Raw genomic sequence first — 23412 nt, 5'->3', positions numbered from 1 at the left:
AGTCTATGGGGAAATAGCCTGAAGGCAGATTTGGAAAATGCATGATGCACTTTAAAATGGTGAATTAAACGTGCAAACTGAATTGTGACGGGTGATGAAAAAATGTAAGGTTCCATTTCACTGAAAACAGGCCATTGTATGAAGCAAGGAGAGATGTATCTTTTGCCCTCCAACAATGAAACCACATGCCATTTTCAGCGGAATGATCTGCAAGGGCAGGTATTTCCCTTGAGTGACAGGGAAATCTAATAAAAAGGGTTTTGAATGAGGCAGTAGATTCAGACATCTTCCGGCACTGGGAGACGGAGTAACAGGGAGCTGGCTGGAGACAGAGTTCAGCAATGCAGACCATCTGATGTTGAAGCGGTTTCTTATCTGAGTGACCCTCGGTGAGGCAGGCAGAAAGATTGATGAAGATGTCTGTGCTAAGCTGAATCAGAGAGACTTATATGCACCTAGAATATTGACGATGTAAGTGAGGAGCTGCTGTTTTGAATGGGGTCAGTTAGTCAGGTCTAAGTAGAACATTTCATTTTAAGTGCTGTCTATTTGCTGTCTATTTTTAAACATGCATGTAACTGCATTTATGCTTTGAAAGGTTTGTCTTTCTTTTTTTCTCAAAGTGTATTTCTCTTGCCAAGTTCCACGTTACCAAGGACAGTTGGTAAGACTGGGCACAGCTAATCACAAAAAGATATTTCAATATATTCACACTGTGAAACACAATGTGGCCACGGCTGTTACTCTGTCTGAATTGCATATTTATATGTTATGATAAAAATAACACATTTCAAAGAACTTGGAGTCTTAGTGCATTTTTGCTGCAGTTAGTCATTTTATTCGATCTGCACAAACGGACAGGTGCATGATAAGAAATATCTGAAACTGAAGTAACTGCTGTGAACTGTTTAGCTAGAGCGATTGAATGAATGAGTGGCATTTCAATTTGCCTGCTTTACAATTGTTGAAATCTGGCCAAAAGGGAGTAGTGTGGCATTGTACATAAGATACCACAAGGAGGCATGAGTCATTCATCCCGAGTGTATCAAGTCCAGTACTTTGTTTGTTGTTAGTGACCCTGGTAAAAACAATTATTAGGCAATATTCAAAAATTAGTCTCACCAACCATTATACCACCATAATAAAAAGAAATACCACCAAATAATAGGTATAACCCCAAAATATATCCAACAGGATGGACATCCTGACCGGTTCCATAGTATTTAGTTGAGGCAGGGAAATTAACAGAATAAAAGGTCTCCGGTGCAATCACTATTTTAGTAGTGTTTACTCTTCCCCACCAATTTAGAAATAACAGATTCCATTTTTAATACTTAATTTAAGAATGCCTAAACGATTTATCCATTGGTGGAAATAGTTTAAGCAATGGAAAAGATAAACGAAATACCTAAATATGTAATATTGTTTACCCCATTTAAGAATGAAATGTGCTAACATGGCAGGTGTACATACGTGATTAAATTAAAAGAAATTATTTTTAAATGTATTTAATACATTCCCAGTACCCTTACAATTCTGGCCAAAAGTAGAAATGATTACAGGAAAGAGTGCAGGGGTTCATTAATGTACAGTCACAAACACCTTTGGCATATGTAGTTAATTTTGCTTCAATGTTGCCAATTGTATCACAATGAAATCCTATATGTTATGAAATATTGCATGAAAGAGGTTTTAAATACAACATAAATAGCAGAGGTGATGAAATGCAAACTTGTCACATTCACGCTATTAACAGGAGACTACTCTATTAGATCTGAGAACTAAAATTGATGCTCTAGGATTATAATAATCGTTAATCTTATTAAGAAACAGAGAATCGAAATGAAGGGTGTTTGCAGTTTCAGACATAAAGGCCAATGCACAAAGCCAAAGGCATTTCTGCATCAGAACGACATATGTCCCTGTGGATATACAACTATATCTTAACACAGCATTCTAGTATAGTCAGCAGATGATCCGCCAGTCGGAAACCATTACTGATTACCAGGAATAAGGATTTTAAATTCAGCAGACAATCGGCAGCTAATACACCAGCATGACATTTATAACTTGTGATAGCGAGGGAGATAACTGTGCAGCTGAGATCTTAAACAAAAACAATAATAGAAGTATGACAATATCACCAAAGGATCTATAACATTCAGAAGCAATTGCACCAGTCCACAGTGTTTGCCATGCCCAATATAGTTAAATACCATTCTAGTTTCTTGAAGAGTATTCCTTAATTTTAGATTCAAGGTAAATTGCATTTCTCAAAAACATTATTCATTTGAATATCTGGAGATATATTGGACTCTATAAATAAGTCACAATAAAAATAATAAAATTAATTCAAAGAATAATTAAGATATAGCCTTTCTTCCATCCCTTTTTAAAATGGTAGATATTTGTGATGTATAAGCCTATACTTAGAGTGATTTATTAGGCAGCCATGGGTTTACGTGCTCTGACCCTATTAAGCGTTATCATCAAACATTATTTTACCTGCTTGTTTACTAAGAATCAAGTTATATTTATAACAAGATTTCTTGCCAATGTGTAATATGTTTGGGGATGATAATATTTCTTTCAAGTCTCTTATTTGTATTTTTCAATACATTGGACCTGGAATGGAGTTCTTTATTTGTAAGGGCAATATTTAAATTGACACATTTCTTATTGATGCAAATTTAAAGGACAACGTTATGGCTTTACTTACAATTACAATATCCTCCATACTAAGAACAACATTTTAGTCAATTCTCTATCTAGAGCTCATACATTTAGAAAGAGTAGCAGACCACAAAGTGGCAACTTCATAATCCAAAATATTGTTTGGTTTTTTTGTACGATTTTCCATATAATTAACTAAATTCCTAGAAGTGAAATGGCAATCTAACCTTGCATATGTTGAATGAGAAATGGAGAACTGTTTAGCAGTAGGATTGAAAATGTCCATCGATCAGTGTTTAAGTTTCTAAAAGCAGATTGAGTTGGAGGGTGCTGTAGGCAGCATTCCATTACAGCCTCAAAAACTAACTTAAAACCACCACCCAATATTAAAGATGCCTCACCAAACATAAGTTGTAATGTTATTGCAGAACTAAGGATTGTCTAAAATAGAACCATATATAGATAGGATAAAACTTGATAATTGTAGGTTCACTTTGGCATAAAGATATTATTCCGGGAATCAAGTATGTTTATATTAAGAGAACTATATTAAGAGACCTGGGAATCAAGTAGGTTTACATTAATTTATCCCTCCCTTCTTTGAGCAGGAGAAGACACCCTGTGTTGATTGTCTTTGAGATAAACATTATGACTTTGAGATAACTAAGTACTTAATGCCTCTTAATTTTCTCAATTTATGGAAGCCTGTCTGAGGAAAGCAAACAAGGCCAGAAACCTCCTCTATTGGATGATGCCCACTCATTAGGTTTCATTACCAGAAAAGAAATACCCAGTTGCATATCTGTCTTAGCTAGATGTCATATACCTTTAGAATTAATAGAAATAAGATTATCTGAAGCCATAACAATTCATGTGAAATAATCCATAGCATCATACAAACCCAAAACCGCCATTATGCATATATGAAAAACATGTACCTCTAATGAATATCAAATAACCAAAAAGGCAAAAACAAGGCATGACAACAAAAATGTAAAAAGAAAACTATCCCCATTTAAGGAGATCCACAGAAACTATGTATGCACAAACTGTGAAATTCAAACTGCAATGTAGGCCCTCTTTGACATAGCAAATGCAATAGTTGTAATCTCATGAACTTAACATTTAGATGATCACATGGAAAACATATGTACCCCATAACATGAGCTTCCTAACTAAACAAACTGATCAAATGAAGAGTACATCTCAGTAAATTAATGTATCACTTCAGAGTGGATGCTTAAGAAGTATAATAAACTTATCAAAGTTACTATTTTGAGTCATGTATAGTATGTTAATTGTTGCCAAAAGGAGACTGAATCATCTCAAAGCAGAAACAAGAAATTAAATATTTCTTGTATGTCATTTCACGGCCTCATGATGATTTACATTGAGCAAGACATGAAGTGCTTCGGGATCATGAAACGATTTTCAATGTGATGTATGCAAACTCTCAATGTAGATCAATCATGCAAGTGATACATAATGCCTGAAAAGTTTGATGCTGTCTCACTCCATGAAACCTCTTCCAATTGTCTTGAATACTGTAGAACAACCAACAATTAATTTTGGAAAATCTTTTACACCCTTCCTTTTCTTCAGTACATTTTTGCATCTTAGAATTGTAAATGTTAGTTGACAAGGTTTAGCTTGACTAACAGTTTTTTTTATTTAACATTCTGTGTACCTTATTGTCAGGAATAGGGTCTGGGGCAAGCATAGACGACAATATTGTAGGAAATAGGGAAAAAACTATGATTCCCAGCATGCTTAGAGGTGCAATGTAGTCCCGGATTCGCGCTAAGAGACAGCTCGGGTTCATTACTGATGTATTTAGCCATTAACCGCCCTTGCACAGGTGCTGATAATTAATGTTGTGCAGCACGGGCAGCCACAACGGCGTGTGTGAGGAACGCAGGAGGAAGAGCAAGTGATTTATGTCCATGAAGGCGGACGAAGGCTTTCGGCAGTAAAGGAGAGCGTCTGGCCCGAGCATGATTAACCTTGTTGGTTAACTTGGGAGGCAACGCGAGCATTCGCGCAGCTCTCCCCATATCTCCCAGGCCGCAGCGGTGAACAATTCCTCCCTCTCAGACCGCTGCCTTTGCTTCTATACGTGGCAGCTGCTCCACGGGGCGGCGGCGTTTTCACGGCATCATATCAGATCGTCCGGGTGTACTTGTGAGTCACCCGGACTCGAAGATAGGTATCCTGATACGTGTTTGTTTATATTGGCAAGAATTATGTTTACTTGATACGTTAAAAGACTCAATTAAGTTTGGCAAGCCCACGGGTTGTATGTAACATTATCTCCAGAAAAAGTATGAGGCAATACTTACCGCAGGAACATTTCTCCTGAGAGATAAAGGGCAAAACTGTTCATTCCGATTCTGAAGAAAACTTGGGTTATGTTACTGCTTCTGTTTGCTCATGTTCAATGTCAGCCCTTGGGGCCATGTGTATGTTGACTTCATGTAAGGGAGTTTCCCTTGTATGTGCCATGTAGTTCGTATCGCTCTTGTCCGCTATGTGTTAGCTACATGTTATACTACACGGTCATAAGTAGGGTCATGGTTAGGGTAATTAAGAACCCTAAGCGCTTAGGAGGCTAGTAAGACAGGTAGTATCAAGTAGGAAGTACTAGGCTATATGTTTGGTTCAGGATCAAGTATTGTATTTCAAATGCATGTTGTCTGTTCCCTACCTTTCCTTTGTCATTCCACCCCCTTTCCCTAACTCCGTCTTCCCCCCATTGGCTGCCACGTGGTTATCTGTGTATTTCCATTCAGAGGCCTGTGCCAACCACGGATGGAGGGTCGATCTATTCGGCTTCTGTGGTTCGGGAGAGGGGGTTGAAACCCTATCTCCTTATTAGACTTGACACTTATCTACCTCAAAGGAGGGAGACAATGTTATATTTAACAGATCAAGTATGCGTTTTTCAATAAAGGCTTTGCAATCTGCATGGTCTATTCTTCATGAAGATTAAAGATTCTATTAATATATTGCCAGCAATTACTTTCAAGATCAATAAAGACGTATTCTCTATATGAGCAAACTGTCTCATGAGAGGCTCTAACCTTTTCAATATGTTTTGATTATAGATTTACAGGTTCCACATTTGGCCTTACCAAAAGGCAGTGGAGGAGAACCAACTGCTTATTTCTGGTACCAGAGGCATTGCTGTTGTCTTTATACAAAACCAAGTCTAACTGCACTGATTTATACAAAAAGTATGTAGTGAACCAGTAAATGAATCTGCATTGGAAGAGCCTAGAGTGATGTTTCACAACCATCAGAGAGTAAATCTAAAGCACACATCCAGTTATTATGCCAGAAGAGTGTAACTAAATATAGACATTTAAAGGTCAGTGAGTAGGTTGGTATAGGATATTAGAGCATGATTATTTAAGTTTCAAGATAGCAGCACCTTCCCCAATCTAGGGGACAGACTAACCTATTTTATGTATTAAGTCAAAAAATATTTAGTGCTGAATTGTCATCATAAAGATTCCAATTCAGATAATAACAGTCAATCTTTGCTGCAAGATGTAGGAATTACAATCACTCAAGACTTTAAATGTTAAATAAGGATGTGGTTGGTGTATAGTATCTATCAATATTTGAGACATTTTATTCCCAACTGTACAGAGAAAACACACATTTTACCCTTAACACGATCACTACCTTAATTAATTAGCTGTTCACCAATGTATTGTGACGAATCCAGGGCATTTGTCCCGTCTACCCTGGGGGGAGCCATCCCCTTTGAGACTACGGAGGAGAGCCCACTAAGCTTAACACCCTCTAGGAGACAGAGCAAGTGGGATCGCACTTGGCATGACCCTCATAGAGGACAGGAAATCCTCAGAAAGGGATACAAGTTATCCTCCATTATCACAAGATGCCAATATCTTTGTTGGATATATGATGGTTAAACTGTGGGATATCTTCCTGTTTAAACGGCTGGTGTTTGACCCTTGGTATTTACTGTCCATGCTGGGAATGAGAGTATACAGTGGCTGGTCTTCCCCACCCCCTTGCACTGGGAGAGATAAAGAGACAACTAAATCTGAAGAGGAGAAGAAGAGAACCCTGCAGAGCTGCAGGAGCAGAAGGACCTCCTCCTGGGGGATGTGGTAGGAAGGAGAGCGCATATGCCACGCAATGCAGACCAAGCTGGGAGCGAGCACACAGAATGCTCGCCAGCCCTGCCAGAACAAGAACCGGGGAGGCCCGGTTCAGGAAACTATTGAGAAGGGGAAGCCACCCAAGAAGTGGACGACCGGTGTAAGACTACAGGCCGGGAAGAGAGGAACCAAGCCACAAGGGGGGTGAGAGAAGCAAGATACTAAGGTGGGGTGAGTGAAAGCAGGTCCCAAAATGGGCTAAGAGAAACCAGCCATCAAGGCGGAGTGAGAGAAGCAAACCCCCAAGGTGGGGAGAGAGAATCCAGACCCCAAGGCAAGGTGAGAGAGTCAAGCACCCATGGCAGTGTGAGAGAAAAAAGATCCTAAGGCGGGGTGAGAGGAGCGAGACCCCTAGGAGGGGGTAAAGACCAACAACAGTCCAGGAGGAGAGAACACCAAGAGTTTTCTTGGCAGGGAACGCAAGGCGAATATTCAAAGTGGGGACAGGAGCCAGAATTCCTTAAGTTGGAAGGAAAACAATAGACATTTAATATAATTACTTGAACTGTATCAAGGAGAGAAAGATTTTAAAAGACATTCATTGAACCTGCTTGGACTGTGTCTGGGGTGAGAAAGACATACCCTGGTGGGGGTCAGAAAGTAACCACAATTGATTTGCCTGAGCCAGGTCCCCTAAGAGTACATTTGTTACATTTCTGTTTTTCTCTTGTAATGGTAGGGACAGAAGCCAGTTTAGCATAGGGTTCTAGACAGAGGACTTTTCTTGTTTTGTGTAAGACATCCTGGCAAGCACAGTTTTTGTTTTCCTTTATAGAATGGGGCAATGTTTCCTAGGCATAGGGAAAGCTTAGATGTGTATGTTGAATACAGAAATGTTCTGCCGAAATTCCACTGTGTTCATCTGCTGATTCTGATTTAACACATTATCCAGTTGGTCAAACATACATTATTAATTGCATTTTTAACTAGCACAACAGATTCACATAATATCCAAATGGTAGGCGGCACCACCCATATTTCAAAATAAACCAGTTATTGAATGGTGGAATACTAGGTTGTCCTGCATGTAAAGAAAACACAAAATAACAAAATAAATTTATGAAGTCTACTTCCTCAAATTTAAAGTAATTTCCAAGCTTCAGTAGCATCTCAACCTAATTCACAAAATGGGGGTTTGGACTTTCTTATAGAAAATAAACATCCAGCGTGTTAGACGAACATAAAAAATAAATTCAGCAAATTCTTCAGTTCTGGGAGCTTCTTTAGCCCTTGTGCCTCAAACAAAGGCAAATAAATCCACGTGACAATGTTGCCAATTCACATTGGCAGAACGAGAGAAAGTGGCACTAAAGGTGTCCCAATAATTCATAAGATTGTATTGCTGGTTTACACCTGTGTGCTATTGTGTGTGCTAACATGTAAGCCTATCCCAGGCCAGAGCAAACAAACACCAATTCCACTTCACCCCTCCTTCCTTAGCACTGCAGCCCCACTCTCCTCCACAGACCCCATAGGCCCTCTGCTCAACAGCACCTTCCATTTTGAAAGACTTGAGCAAGATACACTTCTGGTACGTAGCTTTCTACAAGCAAAGGCATTTACCTACGTCAGCAAAGTCCATGCTTTTGGTCAAGATAGCATGCATGGCCCTATATTGCCCTTGGATTAGAGGTGTTCACTCTGTAGAGCCATGCTTTCTTCTCTTTGAAGGTGGCCCAAGATCCATTCAGTGCTCTGTACATAATGCCTGCATTGGCTGAAAGGTGAAGTCGCCAGCCCATCAGCAAAACTTCTCTGCACTAGCATCTCTGGCACTCCATTTGGGGGGGGGGGCACCACAAGCTCTCCAGGAACGCGGTTCCCTAAAGATACACCTGTTCGTCGTTGACCGGAGGATTAGAAAAAATTCATTTAGTGCCGAGGAGAGGATAAGAGGGATCTAAAAAATAAATCCTGCACGTTCTAAAGGACGGAAGGAAGAGGAGAACATATACAATAGAAAGTGGCTAATACCATACAAGTCAGTAACAGGCTTGTTCAATCCAGTCCTGAAGAATGCAATACACATACATGCAGAGACGGGTTGACTGATGTGACAAATGAGTGCCAGCTAATAAAATATACACTTCACCTCAAACCAATGTCTTCTTTTTTCTTTTTAGACATTCTTTACATCTCACTGTCTGTCATTAATACATGAGGAGAGACCACATGTATTGATTTTTCTTTTTTCTTTGGTTTGTTAGCATGCATGCTTTAAGGGTGAATTCATTGTTACTTCTTTTAATGAGTAACAGAGTATTATTGGTCTATACAAGTTTCGATTCCGACAGATAGACTGGAATGCACTGATACAGAAATGTGTGGCTAATATAAAAAATCATGTGTAAGCGTCAAATTTGGCAGCTGACAGAGATTGTTTAATAACAAAGGCATATGATTGCATATTCAAGATCTGAATGCATTGACCAACTGCAGAACCTCACCTGCGGCTGTGGAAGATTGTGGAGAAAAGTTGCTATATGTCTGGGTTACCCATTCCGTCAAAGCACACGCAAGTGGGTTCTGCATAAGAAAAGAAACAGAATTTAACTGGAGATAATGAATCCCAAACCCATCCAACCTGCACATTTTACATTTCATTTTTAACATAGCAATATACACTCCAGTTTTATCTTTACTTCCTGTAACTTAATGTAATGTAGATTACATTCATCAATGACATTTGTGATGTCAACTTTCAAATCCTTGGTATTAGTCTTAGCAGTGCAGGGTGGTGGTGCGAGTTATGGTTGCTTAATTTACCATAACTGGGGAATGCCTGGGGGTTTTCGGTTTTACTTGTAACCATAACGTTTCTTTAACAAAGTTTTTTCATTGAATTTCATAGGTTTTTATTAGTGCAACTTTACCATAACGTTTTTACCAATGCACGCTAATTTACTAGAACTTACTAATATCATAATTACCCCAATATAGCAACATTTGTGTCCAATTAACAAAGTATCACCTTAAAACTCTGCCATTCCCCACCTTCTAGCATTATTTTGAACACTTTTTTTTTTTTATTCATAAAGTTTATTTTGGATTATACACATATGGCATTAGAGGATTTGATTAGGAAATGTGTCTTTAATGTAATGGACACTACAACACAGACAGAAATGTAACAAAGATCACACAACATATTCATTGAAATCTGGCTACTTAGTTGGGTGACAATGGCAGACTTTGGAGGACATTCTTTTTTTTCTGCACGTAATCGAAGTGCAGTTTAAATCCATGGCTCCATTGCCATAACCATTTACACCAGATCGTACACCAACTCACAAGATTGCATTTGTTCGAAAATTGGCTTGCCTACCCCCTCTTTTGTTTGGTGAAGTCTAATCTGTGGTGCATTTTTCCACTAATTTCCTTTTTGCTTGCATCTCTACCAGTTCTTGCCTTTTGCCAACCCATGTTTTCATTGTGTGCCCTCACCTTAATTCCAACGTTACTGAAATGCAACCTTTTGGGAGGATATTTGAGACACCCGTTATAAATCCCCCGTTTGGTCAAATTATGTGAGGCCCCTCAAATCCCTGGTCACCCCTTTGTAACATACAATCTTTACAAGGGCTGTATAAAATGGTAAACATAGGCTCTCGCCATTTCTACTTCCTCTCCCTTGCTCCTTGGCGTATTTGCGCAGGCAGGATCGTGTGTGTCTTCTTCCCTTCATGTTTGTAGACCGTATTATGAAGAAATGATTGTCACTTTTTGACTAATATGTTTATAGATTGTTGGCAATTGTGAGGGCTCCGCCAGAGATTTGTACTTATTCACTGTGACAAATTTATAAGGTCTTAACAAACTTTTCTGACCCTGCACAATTTATCTTCTTGATTACAGACTTTGTCACATGCCAAACGACAAATTCATGCTGTATCTGTGTGAACCTCTTTTGCATTTGTCTGGCTATTCTCATGTGTCTGTTGGTGGCTATTAGTATTTTTTTAATTTTTTTAATTAAAATCATCAAAACCACAACCAAAGAAACTTTCAACTCCCTCAAGCCACCCACCCCCCACCACCAGTGATTAGCCCCTGCAACCTTCGGAGATTTTTATGCACGAAAGAGGTCCAGAATCCTGATTCTGTGTGGGCACCATTGCACCATGTAGTCCGATTGCAAATAGTCCAGGAACACCCCCACCCTTTTATGAAAGCCCCCGGGGACCCTTGTAAGTCATGAGACAGTTTTTCCATCACCACCAGCGACCATACCTTCTGCAGCCACATAACGATCCCCGGAGGATCACATTGCTTCCAATTTTGGGCTATTACTACCCATGCCACAATAACCAACCCCATGAAGCATTTCCATTGCGCCTTTGAGTACCTCACCGCTGTACGATCTCTCAGACCACACAGCCATACCTGTATTCCCAACTGGTCAACATAAGGAAAAATCTTCTGCATCTGGGATTTCACCCCTTCCCAAAAGGCCCGTATCCTCTCGCAATCCCACCAAATATGCCTCCATGTTCATTCCCGCCCGCAACCCCTCCAACAAAGTTTGGACACCTTTGGGAACATCATATGTAGTCGCTCCGCGGTGTAATGCCACTGCAAAACTATCTTAGTTCACATCTCTCTTGCTTGAATGGAGCATGTCAGTTTAGGGATATTCCCCCATAAGTCTTTCCACTGCTGCTTAGTGATGGGTACCCCCAACAATCGTTCCCATTTCATCATATAGTTCCATTTGATATCCTGCGTTTGTACGTTTATGAATCTATACAGAGTGGACACAAAGCTCTTTGCGCCGAAGTTAGACACTGTATACTGTTCAAAGGGAGTGAGATCCCTCCCAGCCACCCGCTTTATTGTTGGCGACCCTAACCAATGCCGTAGTTGGTTATACTTATATCTGTCTGACACTTGTAAATTTAGGAGCCTAGAACAAGTCTCGAATGACTTAACCTCCCTGTCCCGATACATTTCCCCCACCTTAGTCCAGCCTTCTTGCTCCCACTTCCAAAAGGCCCCTTCTTCCATCCCAGGAGGAAAATCAGGGTTCCCAAACATCGGGGTAAACGGTCCTGGGGCGCTCGTCATCACACCCTTCCCCCATTGTGCATCCCAAGCTTCTAGAGTAGACCCCATCACTTTACTTATGCGCAAATTGGGATGCCTGCTGTGTACCCCTTTCCATAAGAGATCCCTTAACTGGGAGCGCGCAACTGCTCTATCCTAGGCCGCCCAAATCGTGTGTCCATCTCCCCCCATCCATTCCTTGATGACCCATAATTGTGCCGCTTGGTAATATCTGAAAAAGTGCGGGAACGCTAGGCCCCCGTCTTGAAATTGGGCTGTCAGCACCTCCCTTGCAACCCTGGGCAGCTTCCTCCTCCAGACGAAGGAGTATACTAATTTCGCAAGGGCTCGGAAGAAGGATTTAGGGACCGAGACCGGGAGAGCATGAAAGAAATATAGCAATTTTGGCAGGACTGACATTTTTTAACACTTCTATACACGTTTTGCAACTTTTTCCACTGTTTTTGTGATTGTCGACATCCGTGAACATCTCTGAAGTCATTGCAGACTATCTGGACAGTGTCACGTTGTTAAACTCAAAAAGATTCTCCAACATTTCCATTAGCATTTTGTGTTATGCTAATGGGAATAATGGGCAATTGTATACTAGAGAAAAATATAAATGGACAGAAACAATTTTCTGTCCCAAATACTTCTCTCTAGCATATAATCAGGACCATAATCGATGGACCTTTATAACTATCCAGAGTCCTCTTTCCAGGCCATGGATCATTAAAATACCTGGATGGCACGTGCACAACATTCGCACAGGGCAGCCCTTCTACCCTTTTTAATTTTATAATTGTAACACTCCCTCAATACGCACACATCCATCCACCAATCACTTCCAAAACCGACATATAACCCTGTGACCATATCAAGCTTCCACACACCAACTGCCACTTAACAATCTTCTACAAATCTTTTGCATTTCCCTTACTTATACAAACATTTTTTACACAGTGCTTCTATAAAGGCACATATGCATTGTGCAGTGAGAGAAGTGTATAAATAGAAGGGGCAATACCGACTGGCAAGGGCTCATGAAAACCCAGGAGGGAAATGTCAAGGGATACCAAGGTGGGACGCGACTAGCTAACTACTGGAGCAGAGGAGTCCCAAGGGTGGGATGCATCTTAACCGTAACATCCCTTAAACGTTTTTTCTGTCAATTTAATCTTTATATATAAAGCTGAATGTATGTATGTGTGGAAATTTTGCATGGATTTCCATGCAAAAACCTTATATGCAACAAAAAAAAAAATGTGTGTGTTTGTCCGGCTATACAAATCAACACAGTTGAACCCACTGCTACCACATTATTAATGGATTCCGCATTCGTCTGGGCAAGATGGTAGTTTATGTTTGGATGCAGAAAATGTACTCTGCAGAAACCCTCATTTACTGATGCTCACCCCTATTCACTACGGTAGGTACAAGGAAGCACATTTTGGAAAAGTGCCTGGAGCAAAATGTTCAATATGGTGATTATTCTTTTAAAATGTATTACTACTGTATACAGTTCAAAAATGTTTATTAAAGCATTTTTAAAGGGAATTAAAAAAAAGATTTTTTTTTTTATCACGCCACACCAAATATGGGAAATGGCAAGGTTACAGTTTACTTAAATTCATTCACGAGAAGAGAGCACAATCAATCAATCTTTCTTGGACATTTTCTCAAATGTGCTGAAGCCATGAAGTGACTGAAACATGCCGCACAAAAAACAAACATCATTTCGAAAAGCTCCATCTAATGCAAAGTGAAAATCAATATCAAGAGCTTCTGAAACACTACAAGAAATAGCAGCACAACTTGCCAGCCAGAGGACAAGAGCAACTTTCTCCAGGGCAAACTGAAGCAAGACTTGCTGACAGGAGGACAAGAGCAACATAATACAGGGCACATGAGACACAACTCGATCAGGACACGGGCAACGCAGGGCAACGCCGGGTACCTCAGCTAGTAGGTTTTTATAAGTGAAAATGTTTCATGTTGTTACATAACTGTATATAAGTTATTAATAATTCCTCTTTTCAAATATATGAAAGAACTATAAACCTCTTTTAAGAAACATATTTTTTGCAATACATACATGTCTGTCGTTATCAGCAGCGCATGCTGGGGATATAAATACTCATTCAATTGCATGTGGCATAAGGCTCAACGTTGACCACAGCCTAACTAAACCGCCCCTATTATTCACTGCACCTACCCTGCATCCTAACTCAGTGTCCACTATACCCCATTAATGTAAACAATTATTATTATTATTTATTATTTATGTGCTTATAGCACGCCGAAAGCCTGCAGGCATCAGGGCGCGTGATACACAAAACGGAGACACCTCCTGCACCTCCACACACATACAGACAGAGCATGCTGGAGTGGGGCGTCTACTGACCCACGCTCAACCCCCTTGCATGCATGTATGTGTAGGAACCAGGAAACTTCCTGATTCCTGTTCATGCTTGCAGGGGCTGGAGCATTGGAACCTCCAGACCCGCAGCAGAAGGTACGTTTATTAATGTTCATTTTTTTAAATTTAAATTATGTGGATTGATGCATGCATGCTTGTGTTGTTAGGTGAATAGATGGTGATGGATGATGGATGCTGGTTTGAATGAGAGAGTGCTTTCTGTGTATATGTTGTGGAAATGTGTGTGTTTGTATGTTTGTTTATTTAGTAGTTAAAAATGTGCATGGATGCGTGTATGCATGTCTTATGATGAGTGAGTGCATGATGGATGCTTGTGTGAAAGAGTGCTTGCAGTGCATATATTGTCTAAATGTGCATTTGTATGTTAATTTATTTATTTAAACATTTGTATGGCTGTGTGTATGCTTGTTTTCATGATGGGTGCTCATGTGACTGAAAGAGTGCTTGCTGTCTGTATGTTGTGTGTGTATGTTGTGTAAATGTGTGTTTTTGTATGTTTATTTATTTAAATATGTGTGTGTGTGTGTGTGTGTATGTTGTGTAAATGTGTGTTTTTGTATGTTTATTTATTTAAGTGTGTGTGTGTGTGTTTTTGTATGTTTAAGTGTGTGTGTGTGTGTGTGTGTGTGTGTGTGTGTGTGTGTCTCTGTCCTGGTCCGAGGTGATTTTGGCGAGTGTGGATAGGAGGTTTGTACAACAAAGGCTTTTTTTTAAATACCTTTGTTGCACAAACTTCCTCCCCACCACCCAAAAACAGCTCTCCGTCTGAGTTGCTGTGGGGGACAGGGATGTTATTTTTTTTACTGGACATATATGATAGATGTCTAGTAAAAAATAACATACCTGCCCTCCCCCAGCATATTGCATACACACATATTCATTTTGTGTGTGTGTGTGTGTGTGTTTGGTGCTGTGAGGCTCAGGGGGCAGGCATGGTATTTTTTTACTGGACAAGATGTCTAGTAAAAAATAACATACCTGCCCTTCTGGTCCCCCAGTGCATTGCATACACACATAATCACTTTGATTTTGTGTGTGTGTGGCGCGGTGAAGCCCAGGAGACAGGCATGGTATTTTTTTTACTGGACAGCTATGGTAAATGTCTAGTAAAAAATACCATACCTGAAACCCTGGCCCCCCAGCACCTTGCACACACACATAATCACTTTGACTGAGGTGTGTGTTTGGCGCTGTGAGGCCCAGGGGACAGGCCTGGTATTTTTTTTACTGGACATCTATGATAGATGTCTAGTAAAAAATACCATACCTGCCACCCTGGCCCCCAGCGCCTTGCATAAACACATAATCACTTTAACTGTATGTTTGGCACTGTAAGGCCCAGGGGACATGGATGCTATTTCTTTACTGGACATCTATGATAGATGTCCAGTATAAAAATGCCATACCTGCCCACCTGCCCCCACCCCCAGCATTTTGCATACACACATTGATTGATTGATTTGTTTATTTATAGAGTGCTTTACACCAAGGCGCTGTACAGTGGAACAACATAATACAAGATAACAACAACAAATAACAGTGGGAGCAAAATTACATCATGAATCATTCGACAAAACAGTGCAAAGAGCAATTAACTGAAGGGGAGGAAAGGGGAGTGGGACTAGGTGTGGGGGGGTGGAGATAGATTGGACGAGGGAAAATGGAAGGGAGAGAGAGGAGGAGCAGGAGAGGGGAGAGAGAAATCAGATGAAGGGAGAGTGAGGGAGGGGAAGTAGAGAGGGCAGAGGGGGAGTTTTCAAGGAGGAGAATGGAGGAGGAGGGATTTAAGGGAAGTGCGAAATGAGGTGAAGGTCGTGGTAGAGCGGATTGTGAGAGGGAGCGAGTTCCAGTGCAGAGGTGCAAGGAGTTGAAAGGAGCAGAAACGGGAGGAAGCGCAGGGGGATGGAGGTACAGTGAGAAGGAAATGGTCAGCGGAACGAAGGGAACGGGAGGGGGAGTAGAAGGAGAGAAGGGAGGAGAGATAAGGCAGAGCAAGACCATGGAGGGATTTGAAGACAAGGCAGAGAAAGTGAAATTTCAGTTGTAAGTGGAAAGGTAGCCAGCCAAGGTAAGAGAGAGAGAGTGTGTGTGTGTGTGTGTGTGTGTGTGTGTGTGTGTGTGTGTGTGTGTGTCAGTGTGAGGCTCTGCACACATAATCACTTTGATTGTGTGTGTGTGTTTGGCGCTGTGAGGTCCAGGGGACAGCAAGGTATTTTTTCACTGGACAGCTATGATAGATGTCTAGTAAAGAAATACCATACCTGCGCTCCTGGTCCCCCAGTGGCTTGCATGCACACATAATCACTTTAAGTGTGTGTGTGTGTGAGGAGCTCAGGACCCAGGGAACAGGTGTGTAATTAATTTACTAGGCATATATGATAGAGGGCCAGTAAAATAAACATGCCTTGCCCCAGTGCCCCCCAGTGTCTCGCAATCACACATAATCACATTCATCATTATTGTGATTATGTCTGACTGCAAGGCACTGGCACATCATGGAGCAGTCATGGCATGTTTTACTGCGCATGGTTGATAAAGCAAGCATGATAAGTGTTATTATGTCGCTAGACCTGCATTTTAATTCAGCCAGTCTAGCCATTTCGTATTCTGGTATGGCATTTTGTATTGGGCATCATTGGTAAAGCAAGCATGATAAGTTATTATGAAGCAGGACTGTAGCTTTTATGCCCTTAGTCTAGCCATTTCGACTGGCATTTTAGTACAGCCAGTTTGGACATGTTTTCATACTTTGGCATGCATTTTTATTGGTAAAGCCAACTGGAGTATATTCTTATGTGGGGATACTGCTATATATTGGCAGAACAAGCGTGCACATGTTTTCCTGTAGTATCATTACTGGCATTATGCACAAGGCCAACATGAGTATGTTCTTATTTGGGAATAATAGGGTATAATGTTGCGTATGGGCACAGCCAGTGGGAAAATGTTTTATACTGGAAAAGGCGTTGGGAAATGCTCGTGTGCACTATTGGTGACTTGCAGCTATTGGATTTTTTTCATGAGTTACCCTACAAAACCCAATTTCAAACTGGCTTTTTACCCAATTTTTCTAAAAAAGTGTACGGTAAAATGCACCATTTCCCCACATTATTTTAAAAGAATTCTCGGGGAGAGGACCCCCTTAAATGCCCCCTTCCGTGGCGGGGTCTCCATCGCTACGCTCGGCCACAGCAGGCACTAATATTTACGCCCCTCCAGTTTAAAATTCACCAGCCGCAACAAGGGTTTAGGGAGGTAAGGATGCATTTAAAGTTTAGGCACTTTAGGAAATATATTGAAATGGTACTGCAATTGTGTCTTCTCGCAATAATCAAAAACACATTCGCCAGAAGTCTGATCTCATTGGGTGGCGTGCTGACAAGTGTCATTTCTCGCGAGAGGTATTCTTCGATAAGTAAGAAAAACGTCATATTCCGATGAGTTATTCTTGCACTAAAACATCTGCTAATAAGTAGTAACTAGCAGACATACTTCCAACCATGGCCAAAGGGCTACTCGCCGTGGTCCACGGACCATGGGCCATGGCCTTCTAATGGGAAAAAAATGCCATGGTGCCTTATACAATCCAAAACGGTCCTCAAGCCTTTCCAGCAAGTGTCCCTAGCTGATGGGATCTGCAGCCTTAATACTGGAACCTGTGTAATACATGGTGATGCTTCCAGAATTTCAAACATACTTTTTGGATCCAGGCATCAGTCCCAGCATGAAGAATGTCATGGGATTCCAACACATTGATGCCCCGCCGGGCCGTAGTCAGCAGAGCCAATCCTGTGCTGGCACGCTAGACAGCAGACAGGCCTGATTTGATGTGCTCTTGTAAAACATGGAACAAGTGGCAGTGATGGGTAGGTATGGCAGTTTACTGGAAACCAGCCATGATATACCAACTGTGCATAAAGGAACACGGCAATGATCTGCTGAGTGGATGCTAGGTAATTTAATAACTGGGCATAATGGAAACTGGTAATCATGCGCAAAGTGGATTTGCTGGAAACAGCAATGATGAGCTAGATGGACACAATGTAAACTGGTAATGAGGTATTATTACAGACAGGTTGCCAACCTTTATAATACAAAAATGCAGAAAATATTTCACTAGTGAGATGCAGAACCTACATTCTCCGGCATAAAACAATCCATTGCCTCTTCCCAACTACACAGCTTACTTTTGATAGACTGAGGTCTAATCATCAACCTCTGCTCAATCTTCACTATTGCACAGGAGATGAAAACATGCTAAACATTCTAGTGCCAGTCCAAATAAACTGCAATATCTAAAATGCATGGCCCATTAAACTACTGGCCATTTCAGAAATACACTCAATTTGAGCTCCATGAGTGCCCTCTGATAGCCATGAGCCAGAGGTTCATTCGGTGGCTTTGGGAAGTTCCTAGTGTACCTCCTCACCAACTATATGTTCATTAGATTTCATCTAACAATATAATAAAAGGCCATATGCATGTTTGTTCCTATATGTTTGTCCGATGCAGAGCTCTGTCTGTTGTCACCGCTAGAGGGAGCTGTTGCCTTTGGAAACATGGAGACAATGTGATTTTGCATACCTTTGTTTGTTGTCAACGCTGGAGGGAGCTATTGTCTTAGGCTATGTAGTGATCCTACTGTGTCAATGAAAACATGCACTTTGGCCCGTGTACACGGGTTCTTACTCTAGTGCTATAATAATGATCCAGATCCTGATTATAACTCAACTCCCTTTACTTTTGTAGAGAGCGGAGCCAATGTTAGATTGAAATACATAGCCCTTTATTTTTAATGTAATTGCACAATGTATTGTAATGAGGACCATTAACAGTTAAAATATGCCCACAGATAACAATTAGAAGAGACCCATTTAAAAGTCAGGTCAATTAGGCGCTGGCAGAGATATTGCTTTGACGGCAATCCCAGAACCATGCTCTTAGATTTTCCTTTATACAAACTTTAGATCATGGGACGCAATCTAAGTCTCCAAAGCTTCAACACCTTATTTGCCTACATCTTTACCCTCTCTCAAAAGAATTCAGTACTCCTGCTTTAAGACCTAGTGTTCAATCCTTGCTCCCCTTCCTCCTCTTTTGCGTCTCTCCTTCTGACCCACTTCTGCATCTGACTCAGTCGCTTGAGACTTTGCTTAGCTTAAAGCAGCTCTTATAAATGCCTGCTCTCTAGGTAAGCCTCAAGATGAAATTCACCTACTCCTTTTATCTATTAAGTATGATTGTTTCTTACTAAAACCTGATCCCACTCTGCCTCTAATTCTGCAATTGCAGCAGCGATAACCACTTGCTTTATAATCACTGCCGTGATAGTTGCAGTGGCAGAGCTAATATATTTAACAACCATATTTCCTGTATCTTGATTAATTTGCCGCTATTTTACATTGCCCATATTACTATGTCAAAAAACCCTTCTATTTTGCCTGTTCTAGCCGACTGAACGCCCACTCTTTTGGTGCAATCTTCTCAGATGCTACTGACGTTTTCAGCCCTTTTATCTTTTCCTTCACCCATACCATTTAACTTGGAGGCTTTAATAGCTGGGCTGATTGTCCTTCCCTTCCCTCTCACTGAGCATTTTATCCTCTGTCTTCTCAACTAGTTCTTGGTCTCACTCATTCAGCGGAACATTCTTTAGACCTCCCTTTTCGTTTTCACTCCTTTATCACTATTTATCTTTTTTTATTGTGTTAGGGTTTATTAATACAAAACCTTTCAGAAAATAAGTATAAAAGAATAAAGTATGAACAGGATTTGAGTATACAAACAGGTAAATAGACATACAACAATTTGGATTTCAATATATATACTATATCAAATCATTAAAAGAATGATCATTTACAAATATCCCCCTAACATTTCAAACAATTCATTTTAAAAGCAAGTTAGGGAAATTAGCAGTTAACTATAAACGGCAGACTGGTCATAAACAAATTCATCAAAGGCCTTAATTCTTAAGGCTCTAGTATTGTCACATTCTAAAATCAAGTGTTCCATTGTCCCCAGCTGCTTGAAGTAACACAATCTACAGGTTTGATTTTCAATATTTATGTTTTTTCTCTGACCCAAAACTTCCATACTGCGGAAATAGATTAACATTTATCTCATACAGCATTCTGCTCTTTGGGCAAATATGTTTTGAGAGGTATAGAGGCAGGGTGCATCTTTCTTTCACCAATTTGGCATACTCTCTGTATATGATGTAACTCCTGGTCCTTTGCACAATTACTTGCCAGCCCCTACCAAAAAGATTATTTTTCATTCTTCATAGATCACTAATGAAATGTGCTCTAGACAGACAATTTCGTAAGTGGCAAATCATTCCTTTCTGCAAAATCATTCACTTGGTGTATAAGATTTCTTGCAGATCACAAAAGTGAGAATTTAAGGGGGATCCAACAAGTAATATTTACAATAGTGTTCTGTAATACTTTTTATTAAGGAAATCAATGGTTTGATTTCAGCTCTCATCCTTGCCTCAAAAGCACCCTAAAAGTGTGAAAGCTAGAGACGTGGAAGTCCGAGTATATCGATTCTTTAGCAATTTCTAACTTCTTATTGCTAATACATCAACTAGATTTATTACATGTTTTGTGGTTTGGTATTCGTAAATTATTTTCCCTAGCATACTATATGAAAGCAGAGAGCTTGCACTGAAGGCCTATTTGTGTGCGGCAAAAAAGATGATGTCATCAGCCGTAAAACACAAGCCAATCAAATTTTATATGTCCTAGTCTAACTGAAAATGAATGTATAGTATCCCATAGATCAGAACAATTACATATACATCAGAAGTAGCTTCCCAGTTATTTATTAGAGCCAGTTGACATAAAACAGGGTTTGACAAAGCAGTTTCGGTATAGACTTTAATGAAATAATCTACCCACACTTCTTCAGATATTGGATTAATGTCACATCCAATGCATTTAATGTTAGAAGAACAACATTATAAAACTTGGTTGAGTTACGACTACTTAATACTTTCAATATGGTTTGACTATGGATTATATGTAACTGATGTTTAAAGGATTGAAATTTTTTTATTTCTGTCACAGCCTTATCATGCATGTAAATTATAGGTAGTCTTCTAATTTGCACTCTTTCCCAAGTACAATATCTAGTATTGATTCTATTGTTTCATTTATATTAACAGCACTAAACAGGAAATCTATTTAATGTTTTAATCAGCTACCAAGTCGTCTAGTGAGCGGTTTCTTAACATTATTCAGACAAGCTTGATGCCATGAAATCCTGTTCCCTCTATTGTTAGGGATCTCCATAAAAGGTGGGCAGCTTGTTCAAAAGATTGTGCATATAGCACTAATGTTCAAGTTAAGCAGTCATGGTCGGTAGCATCAGTAAAACTGTATTTAGAGAAGAACAAAGTTCACCTATTGATGGTGAAATATAAACATAATTAATAAGAGGAGAAACTGCCCTACAGCATGATGACATCCTTTTGTTAATACCATCATTCGCTATCTCCAACTTTTAACATCCCCAAAATGCCATTCCCAATGTAATCTCCTAGAGAGATCTTTACAATAATTTGATCCACTTAGTACACTAAAGGTATTGCCAATCATACCAGAAGCCAGAGAGAAATAGCTGTTTACATCCCATACTATAATGATCTTATCCAAACGTCCTTTGCCATACCATACCAGCAGGTTAAAAATGAATTAATAGAACCTCAGAATGCATGGCCGAGTTCAATCTACATTAACCCCCAATATTTCATCAATAACTTCTGGCATTTTGCACCAAGTGCTTTGAGCCTTTTTGTGTGACAGCAGCCAGTGATATATCTAGCAATAAAGCTACACTACCTGGCGGTACAGGGGTGTTGCTAGGTCTGGAAATGATCCGGGGCTACACTAATGTCAGGACTTGCAGGACTCATGGCTAGCCAGCCTTTTGGTTGCAGCTCTCGAGCTTCTATCCGGGGCTACAACCCAAAGACCCAGGGCTATAGCCCCCCCCCCCTTCCGAGCAACAGCTCTGGGTCTACCCCTAGACCTTGTTTAGCAGGTTTTCTGTGCCGCTGTAACTCTTCTTCCAGCTGTATTTCTTTATGTTTTATTCCAACTGCAACACGCATATACCCCCAGAGTGAGCAACCTCACAGAGAACTTGTATATCAGTGCAGTTAGAAAACAGAAACGCAAAGCCAGGGATGTCATTTGTGGGTTGCAAGGGGTCGTGAAAGCGACACCTGTGTTCTCCATTGCTACCCCTGCAATCTCCCTTGCTACCCCTGGGGGAAAAAAAGTTATGTATATATTTTTTTTAACTTAAGCTCGTGGAGTAGTGGGGACACCCGCAGCCCCTGCGGTGCAGGGGCCCCACGACACCAGGTCGGGGGAGCCCCGGCGCAGTCTTCACCCATTAGGGTGAAGCATGGTCCGGGGCTTGCCAAGCAAGAAGGAAGCGCTCAGTAGGGATTAGAGCTGACTGTGACATGCCACGTTCAGCTCCAACCCCTTCTCCTCCGGCTTCCTTCCGGCTCATACACAGGAACCAGGAAGCTCTACTAGCTTCCTGGTTCCTGTTTGTGAGCAGCACGGAGGAGCCGAGGGTGGCCTGGAGTGACGGACCAAAGCTGGAAAAACAGTTAAGAAGGCTTTTTGTTTTTTAAATGTGATGTGTATTTTGCATGTGTGAAGTGCGTGTCAGATGTATGGGTCAGTGAGGGGTGGTTGAATGAGACAAAATGTGATAGTGTGTGTGTGTTCGAATGTTCTGGGTGGGTGGGTGTTTGCCTCTGTAGATAATGCAGTGAGAGTGGATGTAAGAGAAGGTGTATGAGTGAGTGACTGGTGGGTGAATGAGTATGAATGTGGTAGTGTGCGTTTGAATATTCTGGGTGGGTGTCTGTGTGGAGAATGCAGTGTGAGTGGATGCAAAAGCAGGTGTAATGGGTCAGTGAGTGGTGGGTGAATGAGGTTCTTATGGGTCCAGACTGACTTACATTGGAACCAGTTTGGACATGTTTTCTTATTGTGACATGTCACTTTTAATGGCCAAATCAATTGGAGTATTTTCTTA

At 40.7% G+C, this 23412-nt stretch overlaps 1 protein-coding gene across 2 annotated transcripts in view; it reads right to left on the bottom strand.

Annotated features, from left to right (window-relative positions):
• Positions 1 to 23412, bottom strand: part of LOC138541388 (volume-regulated anion channel subunit LRRC8C) — a 235826-nt gene that overhangs the window by 179902 nt on the left and 32512 nt on the right. For both annotated transcript variants that reach the window (XM_069641754.1, XM_069641753.1), the window contains exon 2: positions 9311 to 9389. The gene's annotated coding sequence lies outside the window, so the exon portion shown is untranslated. The remainder of the gene's footprint in view (positions 1 to 9310; positions 9390 to 23412) is intronic.

This window comes from Ambystoma mexicanum, chromosome 1q (genome assembly GCF_040938575.1).
Source record: "Ambystoma mexicanum isolate Mex_15411 chromosome 1q, UKY_AmexF1_1, whole genome shotgun sequence".
NCBI lineage: Eukaryota > Metazoa > Chordata > Amphibia > Caudata > Ambystomatidae > Ambystoma > Ambystoma mexicanum.
Note: the sequence above shows the minus strand (reverse complement) of the source record. Positions and strands in the feature narration are given on the sequence as shown.